At 39.2% G+C, this 16,040-nt stretch overlaps 1 long non-coding RNA gene across 2 annotated transcripts in view; it reads right to left on the bottom strand.

Moving 5' to 3' along the window:
- LOC138761823 (uncharacterized) overlaps nt 1-13,294 on the bottom strand; it is a 79,308-nt gene extending 66,014 nt beyond the window's left edge. The window contains exons 1-2 of one of the 2 annotated variants that reach the window (XR_011356531.1): nt 13,097-13,294; nt 6,867-7,042 (exon numbers count right to left, since the gene is read on the bottom strand). This is a non-coding gene — a long non-coding RNA (uncharacterized lncRNA). Of the gene's footprint in view, nt 1-6,787; nt 7,043-13,096 lie in introns of those variants that run through there. The other variant, XR_011356532.1, reaches the window with a different exon arrangement.
- Nucleotides 13,295-16,040: the final 2,746 nt, after the last annotated feature.

Here is a 16,040-nt window from a genome sequence, read left to right as displayed (position 1 = left end):
TGTTGGAGCCGCATTCTGTCTGGAGTGGAACTTGCTGTTCTAGGAGGGTCATGTGGCATTGCAAGCAGAGAGAGTCAAACAGGTTTTATCTCTCAGAGAGACAGAGACAGAGAGAGAGAGAGAGAGAGAGAGAGAGAGAGAGAGAGAGAGAGAGAGAGAGAGAGATCAGTTCTACAGTTTTACAGTCAGCAGCAGCAACTGGGACTGGAACAGGACAAGCTGGCAAGCTTTTGGAAAACTCCATTTGGAAGACGGGTTGTGAGTGCTTCGTGCAGCTGGGACAAAGCCCTTGTGGTTCATGCAAAAAGAGAGGACTGGCTGTTTAATATTTCACTTGAAATAAGTGAAACAAGGGGGTGTGGCATGATGGCATAGAGGACAGATGTGCGGTCCCACCCTCCCTTGCTAGTTTTTTAAGCACCTGTTTTTAAAGTTTATAAAAGTGATTAAAAGTTGTATTTTTACTTTTGGGAACATTACTGGGTTATAATGGCTACTAATGTAAAAATAACTCAAATGCAGAAATTACCTTTAAAAGTGCTGAAGAATTGAGGCCTACCTGTTCAATTAAAGCCACGGACCCAACGTTTGGAACCTCCAAGGCGCAGAGGACTCCTGTCTGGCTAAGTATGATGCTGGCGCCGACCTTGCCTCCGCAAGATGGCGCCGTCTTGATGATGAGTTCAGCCGATGCCGAACTGCGCATCTGCGATGTCGGGCACACGGGCAACCTGGCTGAGAGAAGAGCCCTTGAGTCCGGGCTGCTGTCGGGTGGGCTGGGGATGTGCAGAATGGTGTCAGAAGTCGCACTTGCGCAGTCCCTGGCCTTACCGGGCATGTGCGGTGCTTCACGGGTCCAGGACCTGTTGGACTGAGTGTGGGCTGTGGGGGGGCCCGAGCGACAGAGTCCCGAGTGGTTGGGATGCCGTCGTCAGGTGTACAGACCCGCAGCGGCACCGGGAGGGGACCGACAATGCTGGAAGAAGAAGCAGACTTACCTTTACTGAGCAGCTTACAGGAACAATTGGAGGTGGAGACCAGAGAAAGTAGGCCTCAAAAAGTGGAACTGGAATCTGGATTGGAGTCTGTGTGTACAGTCCTGGAAGGGATTGCTTATCAAATGGACAATATGTTTAAACAAATGACTCAAGGATTTTTAGAAGTGACAACCAAAATGACTACTATGTCTGAAGATATGTCTGCAGTTAAGAGTGATGTTAATAAGTGTATTAAATCAGTGGATACAGTGCAAGAAATTTTTTAAAAAATTGAAACAGCTTTTCTTGAATGTAAAATTAAGTTGATCGTAATAGGGAAAGAATGGAAAAAATGGAAGATTCCTTTGTGGATTGGGGAATTCAGAAGAAAGACTGAAAAAAATTGATTCATCGGAAAATCAAAGTCGGAGAAATAATGTGAAAATTGTGGGTCTCCCAGAAGATATTGAAGGGTCCGATCCAATAAATTTTTTTAAGAACTGGATTCCCAAGGTGATGGGCAAGGAGTTTTTTTTGGAAGGCTTAGAATTGGAATGGGCACATAGAGCGATATGAAAGAAACCGTCACTGGGACAACCGCCACGGGTGTTCTAATTCGTTGTTTGAAATACCAGGACAGAGAAATGATATTACGGTTGGCGGTGCAGAAGGCACGATAAAGTCAAACTTTACTGATGGTCCAAAAGAACAGAGTATTTTTCTATGCAGATTTGAGTCAAGAGATTATTGGGTGATGTCGGGAATTTAACTCGGCTAAAGAAATATTATGGCGGAAGGGTTACAAATTTGCTTTTCATTATCCTGCAGTATTAAAAGTCTTTTATGGTAATTTTCAATCTCAATTTTATTTTTTTGAAAATGACCATGATGCATTAATTTTTGCTAATTCACTACCAGATTTGCGAGGATATGGAAGATCTTCGCCACCGTCTCCTAAAGAGAAGGCAAATGGAAATGGGAATGGAAATGGGAAGAATGGAAAGAAAGAAGTTTTAACACAAAGCCTTATTTACATTGAAGATCCGGAACAATAATTGGGAATGGAGTCACTGGGTTGAATATACTTACAGTATTCGATTGTGTTGATGTGAATAATGTATTTCTGGTTGGAGGGGGGTGGGTTGATATCTTTGATAGTCATCCACCACTAGTGGAGTTTACCACACCCAGTTTTTTAGGGCGTAACTACCTTTGGGTAGTTTTTTTTGGAGATAATTAATATTTCCTTTTTTTTACCTTTTTTTTAAATATCTAGCAGAGGGATAGTGATTTAAGTTATTAGAAGGGGAGCGATATTTTGTAGTGAGAGATTATATTGTTAATTTGTAAGGATGTCTAATTTGAAATTTGCAACTTTTAATGTTAAGGGGTTAAATAATCCGATTAAGTAAAAGCAAGTTTTGGCTTATATTAAGAAAATGAAAATTGACTTTGCCTTTTTACAAGAAACTCATTTAACTGAAAAAGAACATTTGAAATTGAAGAGAGATTGGGTTGGGCATGTGTTTTCTTCTTCATTTAATTCTAAGGCAAGAGGTGTAGCAATCTTAATTCATATGAATTTGCCTTTTGAATTACAAAATATGGAAGGATATGTTGGACGGGTCTTAAGGGTGAATTGTAAAGTTTTTGCTGAACCTTTGACTTTGCTCAGTGTTTACACACCTAATGTGGATGATGAGCATTTTATTTCTGATGCTTTTTTGTTGTTAAATCAAGCTAATGAAAATTTCATAGTTGGGGAGATTTTTATTGTGTTTTGGATCCTTTACTGCATAGATCTCCAAAAAGTATAAAGAAATCAAAGATGGTGACACAAATTGGGGATTTGATGAAGGACTTAAATTTGGTGGATATTTGGAGAAGGATCGATCCTACGGAGAAGGATTTCTCTTTTTATTCGTCCCGACCTGATTCATTTTCTAGAATAGATTTTTTTTTATTATCAGCACATTTACAAGGAAGAGTATTACAGGCGGAATATAAAAGTAGGGTAATATCGGATCATTCTTTATTATTTTTCTCTTGCGTAAGTTCAGAAGTGGTATGTCCATCTTTTAGATGGCGATTTAATACAATGTTGTTGAAAAAAAACAGAATTTGTACCTTTTATTAAGGAACCGATTACTTTGTTTTTGACTGAGAATGCTAATTCTGTAGATAGTCGCTCTGTATTATGGGATGCATTAAAAGCTTATTTAAGAGGGCAGTTTATTAGTTATACTACTAAAGTTAAGAAACAGTATATGGCAGAGATTTTGGAACTGGAGAAGCAAATTGCTGAATTGGAGAAGGAATTTCAGAAAAATGTAACAGAAGATTTTAAAAAAGTGGCTTTGGCTAATTTGAAATTATGTTATAATACATTGCAAACTTATCAATTTGAGTGTTTAATTTATCGATCTAAGCAATGTTATTATGAGTTGGGTGAGAGGGCACATAAGGTACTAGCGTGGCAGTTAAAGACGGAACAGGTTTCACGGACTATTAATGCTGTTAAAAAGAATTCAATAGTTACTTATAAACCTCAGGAAATCAATGACCAGTTTTATTCATTTTACAAAAAATTGTATACTTCTGATGGGAAACAGGATAGTGGTTCTATTGAATCTTACTTATCTAAATTAACATTACCAGCATTGGAAGAGGAGGATGTTATGGAATTGGAAGCTCCGTTTACAGAATTTGAGATTAATAAAGCTATGTTGAAGATGCCAAATTGGAAATCACCAGGGGATGACGGATTTTCTGTGGAATTTTATAAAATCTTTTATTAAGATTCATCCTCTGTGTTTAAGGAGGTATTACAACAAGTAACTGAAGAGCACGAGTTGCCGAGTTGCCAGAATCTTGTTCTAGTGCTTTAATTACTGTGATTCTGTAAAAAGATAGTCTTGTTGAAAGTGTCTTCGTAAAGACCTATTTCTTTACTGAATGTAGATTATAAAATCATAGCAAAAGTGTAGCAAATCGATGCCAAGTATTTACCTAAATTAATACATATTGATGATACAGGTTTTATTAAGAATAGAAATGCTTCAGATAATATTCTTCGATTAATTACTTTGGTCAATGCATATCGACAGCAGCTGATTGCGCTTGATGCCGAAAAAGCTTTTGACAGGGTTGAATGGGATTTTTTATTTAAGGTGTTGGAAAAGTTTAAATTTGTTCCCTTTTTTATTGGTTGGGTTAAAGCTTTATATACAAACCTGATTGCCAGGGTGGTTACAAATGGTCAAGTTTCATTACGGTTTAAATTGACACATTCAACCTGACAAGGGTGTCCATTGTCACCAGCCCTGTTTGCATTGGCTATTGAACCGTTAGCTCAAACAATAAGACAGAATGAACAGATAAGAGGAATGAGAGTTATGGATGAAGAGTATAAGATTAATCTATTTGCAGATGATGTTTTAATATATTTGACAAATCCAGAACAACCATTGCCGCATTAGCGGGAATGTTTATTACAATATGGAACATTATCTGGATACAAGGTTAATTGGGATAAGAATGAAATTTTGCCAGTTGGAGAAGGAGATTATTCAGAATATAAAAAATAATTGTCAATGTTGATTATCAATCTTTATATAAGTTAAATTACGTTCCTTTATTAAAAAAAGATTAAAGCAGATTTAATTAAGTGGAAAGATCTCCCGTTAACTTTAATTGGCTGAGTTAATTGTATTAAGATGAATATTTTTCCTCGAATTCAATATTTATTTCAATCAATACCATGTTCTCTTTCAAAGGGATTTTTTTCAGGATTTAAATAAAACTATGAGAAAATTTTAATGGAAAGGTAAATTACAGCGGGTAGCATTATATAAACTTACTTGGAAGTATGCGTTAGGTGGGCTTCAATTATCCCATTTCCAAAATTATTATGAAGCAGCCCAGTTGAAATTTATTAGTAGACTGATGGATTTGGACCAACCCCCGAGTTGGGCTAAAGTTGAGATGGCTTGTATTTCTGAAGTTGAGGTGCGTCAATTTATATTTCGATGGAATGTAAATTTGTTGCAGAAGTATAATATGCCAATATTAAAACATCTATTAAAGGTATGGATTAAAAAAAATAAGATTTTAGAATCAAACGGTAAATTGTCAATTTTAACTCCACTATATAACAATCAACTTATTCCTTTTTCAATGTTTAATAATCATTTAAAGAGTTGGGACTCTAAGGATATAAAGATGTTACAGGATTGTTTTGTAGAAAGACAGTTTATTTATTTTAATCAATTGAAAGAGTGTTTTGATATTGCTGAAAATTCTTTGTTTGTTTATTATCAACTTCGAGCTTTGGTGAAAGATATGTATGGTAGAGAGATAATTTTACCTGTATTGATGGAATTCGAGTCTTTGATTTGTTCTATACCAAAAAAGGTTATATTTCTGTTATGTACCAAGTATTACAAGACAATATGGATAAACCGGAATGGGAGAAGTTTAAGCTTAAATGGGTAAATGATTTAGCCTCTGTTTTTCCTGAAGACTATTGGGCAGATATATGTCGTGATAGTGTTACTAAATTGATGAATGTGTGGTATGGAACGATTAATTATAACTTTTTACATCAGTTGTATTTAATCCCAGAGAAAATGGAAAAAATATGGCTTTAGTAATTCGGATTCTTGATTTAGATGTGGTGTATGTACTGGTACTTTTTTACATGCTGTTTGGTCTTGTGTTTATGTACAACCATTCTGGCAAGAAATTAGGTTAACTTTGGAAAAACTGTATGACATTAAGTTACTACTAGATCCATCTATTTTTTTAATGGGTTATATGATTCCTTTAAAGGAATTAGGGTTGGATAAATTTCAAATTGCATTTGTATGCTTAGCATTGTCTGTAGCTCGAATATGTGTAGCAAGTACATGGAAAGATAACAGTAATTAATATAATGCGATGGCATAATGAATTGAAAGCTTGTATTGTTATGGAAAAAATTACATATAATTTACATGATAATTATTCTTTTTTCATCAATAAGTGGTTACCATATTTTGAATATATGCATTTAGATGCATTTTGATTTATTATATATTCTTAGATTCAGTTTATATATTTTTTGCTCTCCTTAAGAGACCTGGTTGATGGGGTAGGAGGGTGGGTGGGGACTTTTTTCTGTTTTTTAATTTTTTTAATATATATAAAATTGTCTTTATGAAATATATGCTGTATTATTATTAATGAGCTTTCAAATAAATAAAGTAAAAAAAAATAAGTGAAACAAGAAGGAACTCTGTGGTGACCTGAAAGGAAAAAAGGTTATCACCTGGAGAACCCTGAGGGGACAAGTTTCTTCGGCAAGACACTGAAGTGGCTGATTTTTTAAAAAAAGGAAACCGTTGTGGGTGTCCAGCGTACAACAATCTCCCTCTGAAATCTGACAAGAACTTTCCTGAACGGTAACCATTTACCTTCCAAGCACCAAAGCCTGGTGAACTTCATAAATGCTAAATTCTGTACACAGTTTCAGAATTGCCTACAACCAGTGAACTTGGAGGAATGAGAAGTGAGATTGGACTGTGAACCCAAAAAACTTTTCTGAACTTACACACACATTACATACATGTGCACTTAGAATTAGAAGGGGGTTAAGTTAGGTTAGTTAAATCAATAGTGATAAGTTAAAGTGTGATTCTGTTTTCATGTTTAAAAATAATTAAAAACAACTTTTGTTTAAGTAACCATTTGTCTTGGTGAATATCTATTGCTGCTGGATTTTGGGGTCCTCTGGGCTCATAACACATGTCAATAAGGTGTTTAAAAAAGAATGCAGGACAGTTTCCTTTATTGGCCAAAGCATGAGATTTCAGAGCATTGAGGTTACATTGGAAGACAGGGCAGGCCTACCTCCCTGCACAAGTGCAGTTGTTATTTCCTCATGATACATTCCTCTTCATTCATGGATCCATTCTCTGAGCAGGTGGTGAACAAGGACAAATCTTTGATTGCTATAATCTGCATTACCTACAACTCTTCAGCTCACTTGGGAGCTTCTCCTGGCCAGTAGACTGCAGTCCCTCTACCTAAAAATAAAAGGAATAAGCATTTGATGCTGATCTGAAAATGTTCTATCCCTCCACAGGCAAGCTACATAACTGGGATGAAGACATTTGCAATACACTGTCACTGGCATCCTGCATTAAGGAAACCTTGTCCACACTGCTATAATTCTGCCATAGTAAGAATTCATACAATATGGGAGTCTTATGCATCTTCTCACCTGCAGGATATATTACTAACATTGTCACTTATTGACATATGTCTGAGAATGGTGTCTGACTGCATGTGCAGTGACAATCTCAGTTAACCTTGGATTGTGTACATGCAAAGATAAAAGTTGATAAAAGACCCAGGACAGGAGTGTGGCACTGTCCCGTTGAGATGTAATGCTGCATTGTGACAGCTGCCAGGCTATTAACACAATATCACAGATGTCAGTTAAATAGGAAAGTCTACAGATGCTGGGGTCAAATGCAATACACAAACACGCTGTTTAAACTCAGCAGGTCATGCACCATCCATAGAAAATAAAGGGTAACCAAAGTTTTTGGCTGAAGCCCTTTGTCAAGGTATAAGCAAAAACAGGAATGTGCCTGAATAAAAAGGAGGGAGGACGGGGATTGAAGAGATGAGAGAAGAGAAAGGAAGGGGCACTTTGAGGAGCACAGGCTAACAGGTAAGAGGTCATATGTCTCTCCATGGGCTTCACACACTGCCAATCTGAGGCTACCAGTAAATTGGAGGAAAAACACTTAATATTCCTTCTGGGCATTCTCCAACCAAACAGTATTAACGTGGATCTCTAATTTCTGATGATCTTTCACCCTAAGTCTCTCTCCCTATCTGTCTAACTCCATCTCTCTAGCCCCTTCCCTCACCTATCAGAGAGCTACCCTCCCCATGTACCTGACGAAGGACCTAGGTCCAAAACATTGGTTACCCTTTATTTCCTGTAGATGCTGCATGACCTGCTGAGTTTTTCCAGCACATTTGTGTGTTGCACAACCCCAGCATCTGCAAGCTTTCTTGTTTAGCTTCCAGTGTATCAGTGAGCAGCAGAATCTGGGAAGAGAAAGTGAGGAAATGGGGAGAGATGATGAGAACAAAGGGAGAATAACAAAAATGAGATATCGGATATGTGTAAATGGGTGGCTGGTGTGATGTTGGTGTTGGTATTGAGTTGGTGTGGCATTAATGTGGAGTTGATGTGGCATTGGTGTAGCGTTGGTGTGCTGTTGGTGTGGCATTGGTGGGCAGAAGGTCCCATTTGCCTCAGACTTATTTCCATGAATCAATGAGTCAATAAAGGAAATGTGGTTTACATTAAATTTCAAAAGGTGTTTAATCAAAAATCACATTAGCAATTTATCATTGAGATTATAGGCCATGGAATTAAAAAAAAAACAAACAAGAGCAGAAATGCTGAATCATTTTATCAACTGGAGAGAAAATCTGGTGGTTTTATCCAGGGGTAAGAATAATTTTTTCTCAAATTGGAATATTTTGAACATGCATGTCGAGGGAAATCAAAATGAACTGTTGTTTTTAGGATTGAAGAGAAGTGTAGTGTTCCCTGGGGGTTAGGAAGGGGACCATCATTTTTATTAATATGGATTAATGACTTGAACCTCGATATGCAAGACATGATTTACAATTTTATGGCTGACATAAAGCTTGTAGGGCAGGGGTTTCCAACCTGGGGTATATGTACCGCCAGTGGTACATTTGCACTTTTCAGGGGGTACATTGGTTCTGAGAGAATAACCACTACTGTACAATACATGGTACTGTAATCTGCAGTCAGATTGCACAATGTCATGTTTTTTTTAATCCTTAATTTTTAGGGGTACACGGGAACCTATAAAAATGCCCAATGGGTACAGAGGAACAAAAAGATTGGGAACCCCTTTTGTAGGGATTGAGTTATGAGGAGGGTGGTACTAAATTATCAGGATACATAGAATAATGGAATAGATAGCAGATATATTTTAATCCTAAGATTGCTCTTGTCTCACACGTATGAAGGGAATAGGATAAAAGGCTTCTTTCCTTCCTGAAAATGTTATCTGATTTGGTACTGCATAGACCATCTATTCTGTGGACTTGCTGCAGTGCTTCAATGCCCAAAGAGTTGACTCCTTGGCCTGTCCACTTGGCTCAGTGTGCTTCAAGCCATTGACTTTATTTTACCAGTGCATCGGTCTTCCTGATATGTGAAGGATGCATTGAGAGTGGTCTGTTACAGCTGCAGAGCCTGCAGGCAAAGATACTCATACTGCTGAGCTTCAATGAAATCGGATGCAGTAGATCTCCTGTTGCTTGGGTGTCAGCGCTCATCAGGCTAGTGCTCAGAAAATAAACATTGTGCTTATGCTAGAAATCTAATACAAAACAGAAAATGCTGGAGAAAACTCAGGGGATCAGGCAGTGTTTGTGGAAGGAAAAGTCGCTGGGGTTGAATGCAATACATAAATGTGCAAAGAGAAACTCAGCAGGTCATGCAGCATCCACAGGGAGGGTAGTCAATGGTTCAGGCCTGGGTCCTTCATCAGTTATAAGGGGAGAGGGTAGTTTTCTGATAGGAGAGGGAAAGGAAACATTTGGGGTGCAGGAGGAAAGGAGACAGAGAAATATGGAAAGAGAGGGATGGGGAAGGGGATTATGAAAATTGGAGGTCAATGTTAATAAATTGTATAGGTTAATATTAATAACATCTGGTTGGAGACTGCCCAGTCAAAATATTAGGTGTTGTTCCTACAATTTAGGGTAGCCTCAGTTTGGCAGTGCATGTGACCAAGGATAGACATATATCCTCTTACCAGTTAGCCTGCTCTTTCTTCCCTCTTCTCCCCTAATCTTCCCACTCCCCTTACCCTTTTATTCAAATGCCTGCCTGTTTTTTGCTTCTACCTTGATGAAGGGCTCAGGCCAAAAAATTTGGTTACCCTTTACTTCCTATTGATATAATGTGACCTGCTAAGTCATGTTTGAGTACTGCACTCGACCCCAGCATCTGCAGACTTTCCTGTTTAGCTGACATCTGTGATATTGTGTTAACAAACTGGCAGTTTTCACAATGCAGCATTACATCTCAATGGGACAGTTTCACACACTCCTGGGTCTTGTATCAGCGTTTCCTTAATACAGGGAAAAATAAAAAAATGATTAGTTTTCTATAGAAGAGGAGGTGGAGAGTTTAATGGGAATATTCCTGATAGACAAGTCCAAATAGTTTAATGGGTGCAATTACCAGCACATTTAAAATCCTTGGTGTGTAATGTGTTGCAAATGATGAGCTGTGGGAAAGCCCAGTGGACCAGACTTTACAATTTGAGTTAGAAGTTGATATATTATTCTGTAAGTGTGTGTTAGGCCTCTTTGTAACAGTTAAGGAAACTACTAGCAGATTTGTCAGAATGGGAGGGGGATGGCTGTCATCGTATGCATTAGATCGCCATGCTAAATGTTCAAGTTCAAATTTATTGTCACCGTAGACTTTTCATACATAGTACAAGTAAGAACCAGGACAAAATAGGAAAGGGCAGAGAAACAAAGAGAGAAAGAGTAGAGGGACCAAAGAGTAGAATGTCTGATGAGCATTAAAGGAGAGGACTGAGTGGCCTTGAGATCACTGGCTTCTTAGAAATTTTACAGAATGCTTGTGGGAGTATGGAAGTGGAAAGATTAATGGAATGAAAGACCAAGTGAACTGTTAATAGGTGCCAATGAGTGGTATATGAGCTGGTGTGTAATGCAGAGTTAAAAGACAGACAAAGTAACATAGGGTGTTTTTATGCCAGGCCTCTGCTTTGATGCCGGCTTCAAAAGCAGATAAAAATTTAAACTTAGCAGTTTATGAAGCAGCCCTAAAAGGCTATTTCAGCACTGATCTTATGTGGAGTGGCACCTCTGTGTGTCGTCCGGATCCACTGTAGGCAGGGCGACTGTTGCTGCCAAGCCGCACGTCATAAATAGGTGGCAGAGCAACGGCCATCTTCCCTATCCATAATCCCCCACACAGCTGGAACCACTCTGTGTTTCCCAGAACTGTTCCAGCTGCGTGGGGGATTATAAATAGGGTAGTCAGCCATTGCTCTGCCATGTATTGAGCCACTGGTGCGACAAGCGTCCCCAAAGGCTGAAGCTGCCAGAGTGGCTGGCGGGGCTGTCACTGCATGCCCCCTGATGGCTCCACCAGCCCGGCTGCCCCTGACAGACCTCGTTGGCTTGGCCGGCCCTGCCCTGACAGCTCCCGCCGGCACGGCCGTCCCTGCCCTGATGGTTCCCGTCGGCTGCCCCTGCCCTGAGGAAGGCATGGAGGGAGAGTAGTGAGAGAGTGGGAGAGACAGAGAAGTGAATTTCGTCATGGGCTGACCCACTCCCCCCCCCACCAGCTAGTCGTTGGCAGCTAATGTACGTTTACGCAGCAAGGTGGAACACACCTCTCCACCTCTAGCACTACATTGGAGAGTCACCGCCTTGCAGCCACTCATGGACCATTTATAAATATAAGTTTTCCAATGAGGGCAGAGAATTTCTGTCTTTATGTTTGGATTTTTTTAATAAAAGGACCTATAAAGGGGGGAAGGAAAAGGGAGAAAGGAGGGGTGAGCAAAAAGGGGTTGAAGGAAAGGTAGGTTAAGGATGAGAGAGAGGTAAGAGCAGGCAAGGAAAGGGGAAGTAAGGGGATGGGCACCGGGGAGATGGGGAAGGGTACAGGGAAGATGAGGGAAGGGGTGAAGATAGGGGTGAGGGAAGGGGGAAAAGGGGGGAGGGAAGAGAGAAAAGAAGGATGGAAGGAAGGGGGAGGTAGAGTGGGGCAGAAGGGAGGATGGAAGTGGGATGAAGGGGAGGCAGAAGGGGAGGAAAGGGGCAAGGAGGGAAAGAGGGGAAGTTGGTAGGGGAGATATATACAGTTTGTGTATGGTTGAGAACATGAAGGTGTTGACAGAGAAGATGTTTGCAAAACGTGATTAAAGATCATGAAAAGAGGTTTATGCTATTGCAAGCTATGAGGACTCACCTTGATCAATCTTGTAAGGACAACGTGAGCAGTATTATGAATATTACACTACAGAAATCTTTCTGGCAGACACCTGCCAGTATTACCTCCAGGTGTCCCTGAAGAGGCTGCATATTCCTTTCCATACAGTGGGACCCTTGTGCACATGATGTTGTAGCTTTTGCACTATGCAGGCACGGAGAAGAATAACACATAGAGCAAAGCCCTGAAGATTGCTTTATTGCCCTGGCCTTCGTGTTTATATGGGCCCCAGGCACTGACATCTGGGCCCTGCATCATTGGAGCATCTGCCTGGTATTCTCACCACAGTTCACCGTCTCCCCACCATGTGGGAGGTCATCTGGGATGACAGTCAGTGTCACCCCCAGGTCCGCACGGTCGCCGCGTTTGTCAGCCATTTTGTGGGCCAATCCGCATCACCGTGCATGGGCCGCTATAATGTCATTGCTGAGCCGTTCATGGTCCTTCTCAGTTAACCTGAGATCTCATTCCCTTTCAGGAATTAGTGGTGCAACTACAGTGAAAGAAACAATCATTTCTTGCAGCTGTGGGAGTGTGGTTTGTCTACTGCATATGCTCATTGCGTGATGGCCGATAAGGTCGCAGCTGTATGTCTAACTGCCAGCAGCTGCAAGAAACATCAAAACCTTTTAGCAACACCCACTGTTTCTGAAACAACATTCAAGGCGGCAGAGCCGCTACTGATGACTTCTGCAATCTTTTGAGAATTTTTTTTTAAAAGTGTTGGAGAGATTTAACAACTGAGAAACAGAACAGATGAATTCCTGTGCCAACAGCTTCTATTTCAAATAGAAAGAGGAAGATAGGAGCAAACTGAGAGCTGGCATGAATAATTGTGAGTTATACATTGTACTTAATGCTAACACTTCACCCTTTAGTATTTGGGCTTCTATCCAGAATTGCTTCATTTTTCATGGAAATGTATGCAGCACAGTAAGTAGGTTTATTTGTTCACAGGCAATGAATTCACAGACATCATTTAGATGGCCTGGCTGAAGAAATTTTGCTGGTTAATTAGGAAAATAATCCTTACCATCATTAGCTGGTGTTTTCTCCCTATGATTACAGCCAAATTTCAGGGGATGGCAGGAACTTGCGGATGGATGCTTATTATTCATTAGACATCACAAGGAAATGTCTTCCAATAGTCACGTACAGAGGAGAAACCTGTTTGATCATGGTAAAGCTCTGCACAAAGGCCCAAAAAGCCTTCACTGGGTCCTTCTTTTGTTTCATTTTCAGGATCAGGGTTGTATCTGGAAATGCCTGCTAAAATTTCATCAGGAGTTAATGTTAGTCACCAATGCAGACAATAACTCTACTGGTTCTTTTCAGCTCACTCTTCGACTCCTGTGGGAAAATATATTTGGTAAAGGGGCAAATACAGTGTAGAGGAGATTTTGAATGGTAAGCAGTGGAAGTTCAGTCATGTCAAGCACATGCATTACCAAAGCTAAATCATTTTACTTTCACTAGATTGTGCACAATCTGATTCTTTCTTGAGAAGTGTCAGTATTCTATGGTAATTCAATGTTATGGTACAGCTCCCTATCATGCTGCTTTTGATTTCATTGGTCATTAGTGGACTGCTCTAAAAATTATGATTAAGTAGCTGAAATGTTGCAAACGCTCGGTTGGATCATTCGTGACCTATACAGAGTGGAATTTGCCACTCCAGAACCATGCTACATTTACTCTTCATGCCCTAAAGGAAATGTATAATTTATTCCTGTCACAATTATGTTTGTGAGGGGCGCTGGATAAAGTGGCGACTCTCTGTCTTCCTTATGGAAGACAAAGTTAAAGAATTTCATGCATGTTGCATTCTCAGTGAGGTATTACTTGACAGTAATGGAACCTCAACCTTTTAGCTTTACTTTTATAAAGCCTATCTTAGTACTACCAAAAGATTTCGGGAGGAGGCATGCACCTACTTTGAAGACAAGTCATGGGAATCGAATATCAGAGACTATTGGGACCCCAACGCAAAGATCTGTCAAGGGGAAACCAGGTAACGATAACAAAACTGTAGTAATTTAAATCATAAAATTGTTTTTCTTTGGCTGCAGTGCGTTTGCAGATATTATCCGGTTGCTATTTCCAAAAATAATTGAAAGGTAGAAATGAAACCTGGAATGTGTGTTGCAACAAAACAAATACTTCCCTTGGATTCCGGCAGCAATGATAATTTCCAGACAAAAGTCCTTCTTGGCGTTTGCCTGGCATATGGTTAAGAAAGGCTGGAACTGGACCTGCCCTCAAGTGCACTGGTTGGACATCTGCAGAGCACTGAGGGAAGGTGGAGGACAATATGGACCAGCGACTCCTGGTCTGCATCAGAGTCAGATTTTGATTTTGACTGAGAGAGAGCACAATATGCTGCAAGGCTTCATTCCAATGAACATGAACAGAATTAGCTCTTTCCCTCAATTCCTGCTAATGACATTCAACTTTGGAATGCAAGGAACCCAGAGCTGCATTGAATAGATGAATAGTCGGTTAGAGGTTCTATTAAAATGACATCCTATTTTATTCGCACCTTTTATTTTCAACACATTTATTCAACAGAGGAAAATAAGGCTCCTATATTTTCAAACTTCATTATTCAAATCTTAGTTTTTAATTTAATAAGGATAATTGAAATGGAATGAATATAAATGTATTTCAACAGTGAGATTATTATTACCGCACTCTCTGAATCTTTCTCTCATTTAGCCATTGAGAGGAAGCTGCAATATTGATTATGAATCTACCTAACCTCATTTCTCTTTAAACCATCTGGCTGAGAAATGTCATGTTACGTCTGTGTGAGATCTTTAATTAAAATAGAAAGCATGATATTAACCATCAAGGGACAGAACAAGCTTGAACTGGTATATCTTAGCAAGGAGACACTTCAGAGACTGCATAGTGTCAGTTTGATAGTTCAGCCATCATTGATGAAGGCAAAATGCAGATAATTACATCTGCTGGATTACAACCATGATAAATTAAATACACAATTGCTGTACTGTAACTATAAACTGTCATGTGCTATCACTTTTTGCAAGTTTAACAATTAAAAAAATAGAATGTAATCGTGTATAATCACAGCTAAAATGAGACAGGATAAAGTCATCAGCTTCAGTAGTGTGGAATGTTAAACTGAGTGCCTGAGGGGTAAATGCGCTGAGTGAAAATGTACAAAGAAAGTAGTGAATTTAACCTTTGCCTTGAAAATGGAAAGTAATACCAGAAATTATTTTTCTGGGTCATTATCTAATTTACCCTGTTAACCTGCATGGGGACAGTTTCCAGGGTGGGGCAGAGAACCTGTGAAAAAATTGGTAACTGGTTTTCGGGCATGAGGAATAGAGATACAAGTTCAAGGCTGTAAATGAGAACTGCACAGGTGATAATGAAATAAACAAGGTCACTTTGTTCAAAGCCTATCCTCCAATACAGGCAATCTTATTGTTAATGCTAACCCTATTTGCTACTTTCACAGTAATTGACCGAGCTTATGTTGAAGTAACCTCTTGCATGGATCATTGGTGGATTTAGCCTAGGTGCAATCTTGTGAAGTGCCTTGGGCATTTTTACTACTTTAAAAATGTTCCATACATTTAACCTATGGTTCTTCACTTGCAGGACCATGGCAAAGGAAGCCGAATGAATATTAAACATTTATACAACTACACCCATCTACAGATCATTAAGAATAACCACAGGTTTGTTCAGTTCAACTGGAATGCCAAATTGATTCAATTATACAAATTAATAATCATTGGTTTCAACTTTATTTTGAAGTTTGTCATATTTTAAAAGAAATTTAGACATACAAATACTGAGGAAAGGCATCTTGCTTTTGTGCTACATCTCTCCTCCTAAATCCTGAACAAAATTATTTTTCATTCTCTATTTCTGTTTGATACTGAACTTAACACATGTCATGAAAATACATTTCTCTAGTTTTATTTTTCTTGCTACAAGTCCAC

The sequence above is a fragment of the Narcine bancroftii genome, chromosome 4 (genome assembly GCF_036971445.1).
Source record: "Narcine bancroftii isolate sNarBan1 chromosome 4, sNarBan1.hap1, whole genome shotgun sequence".
Taxonomy (NCBI): domain Eukaryota; kingdom Metazoa; phylum Chordata; class Chondrichthyes; order Torpediniformes; family Narcinidae; genus Narcine; species Narcine bancroftii.
Note: the sequence above shows the minus strand (reverse complement) of the source record. Positions and strands in the feature narration are given on the sequence as shown.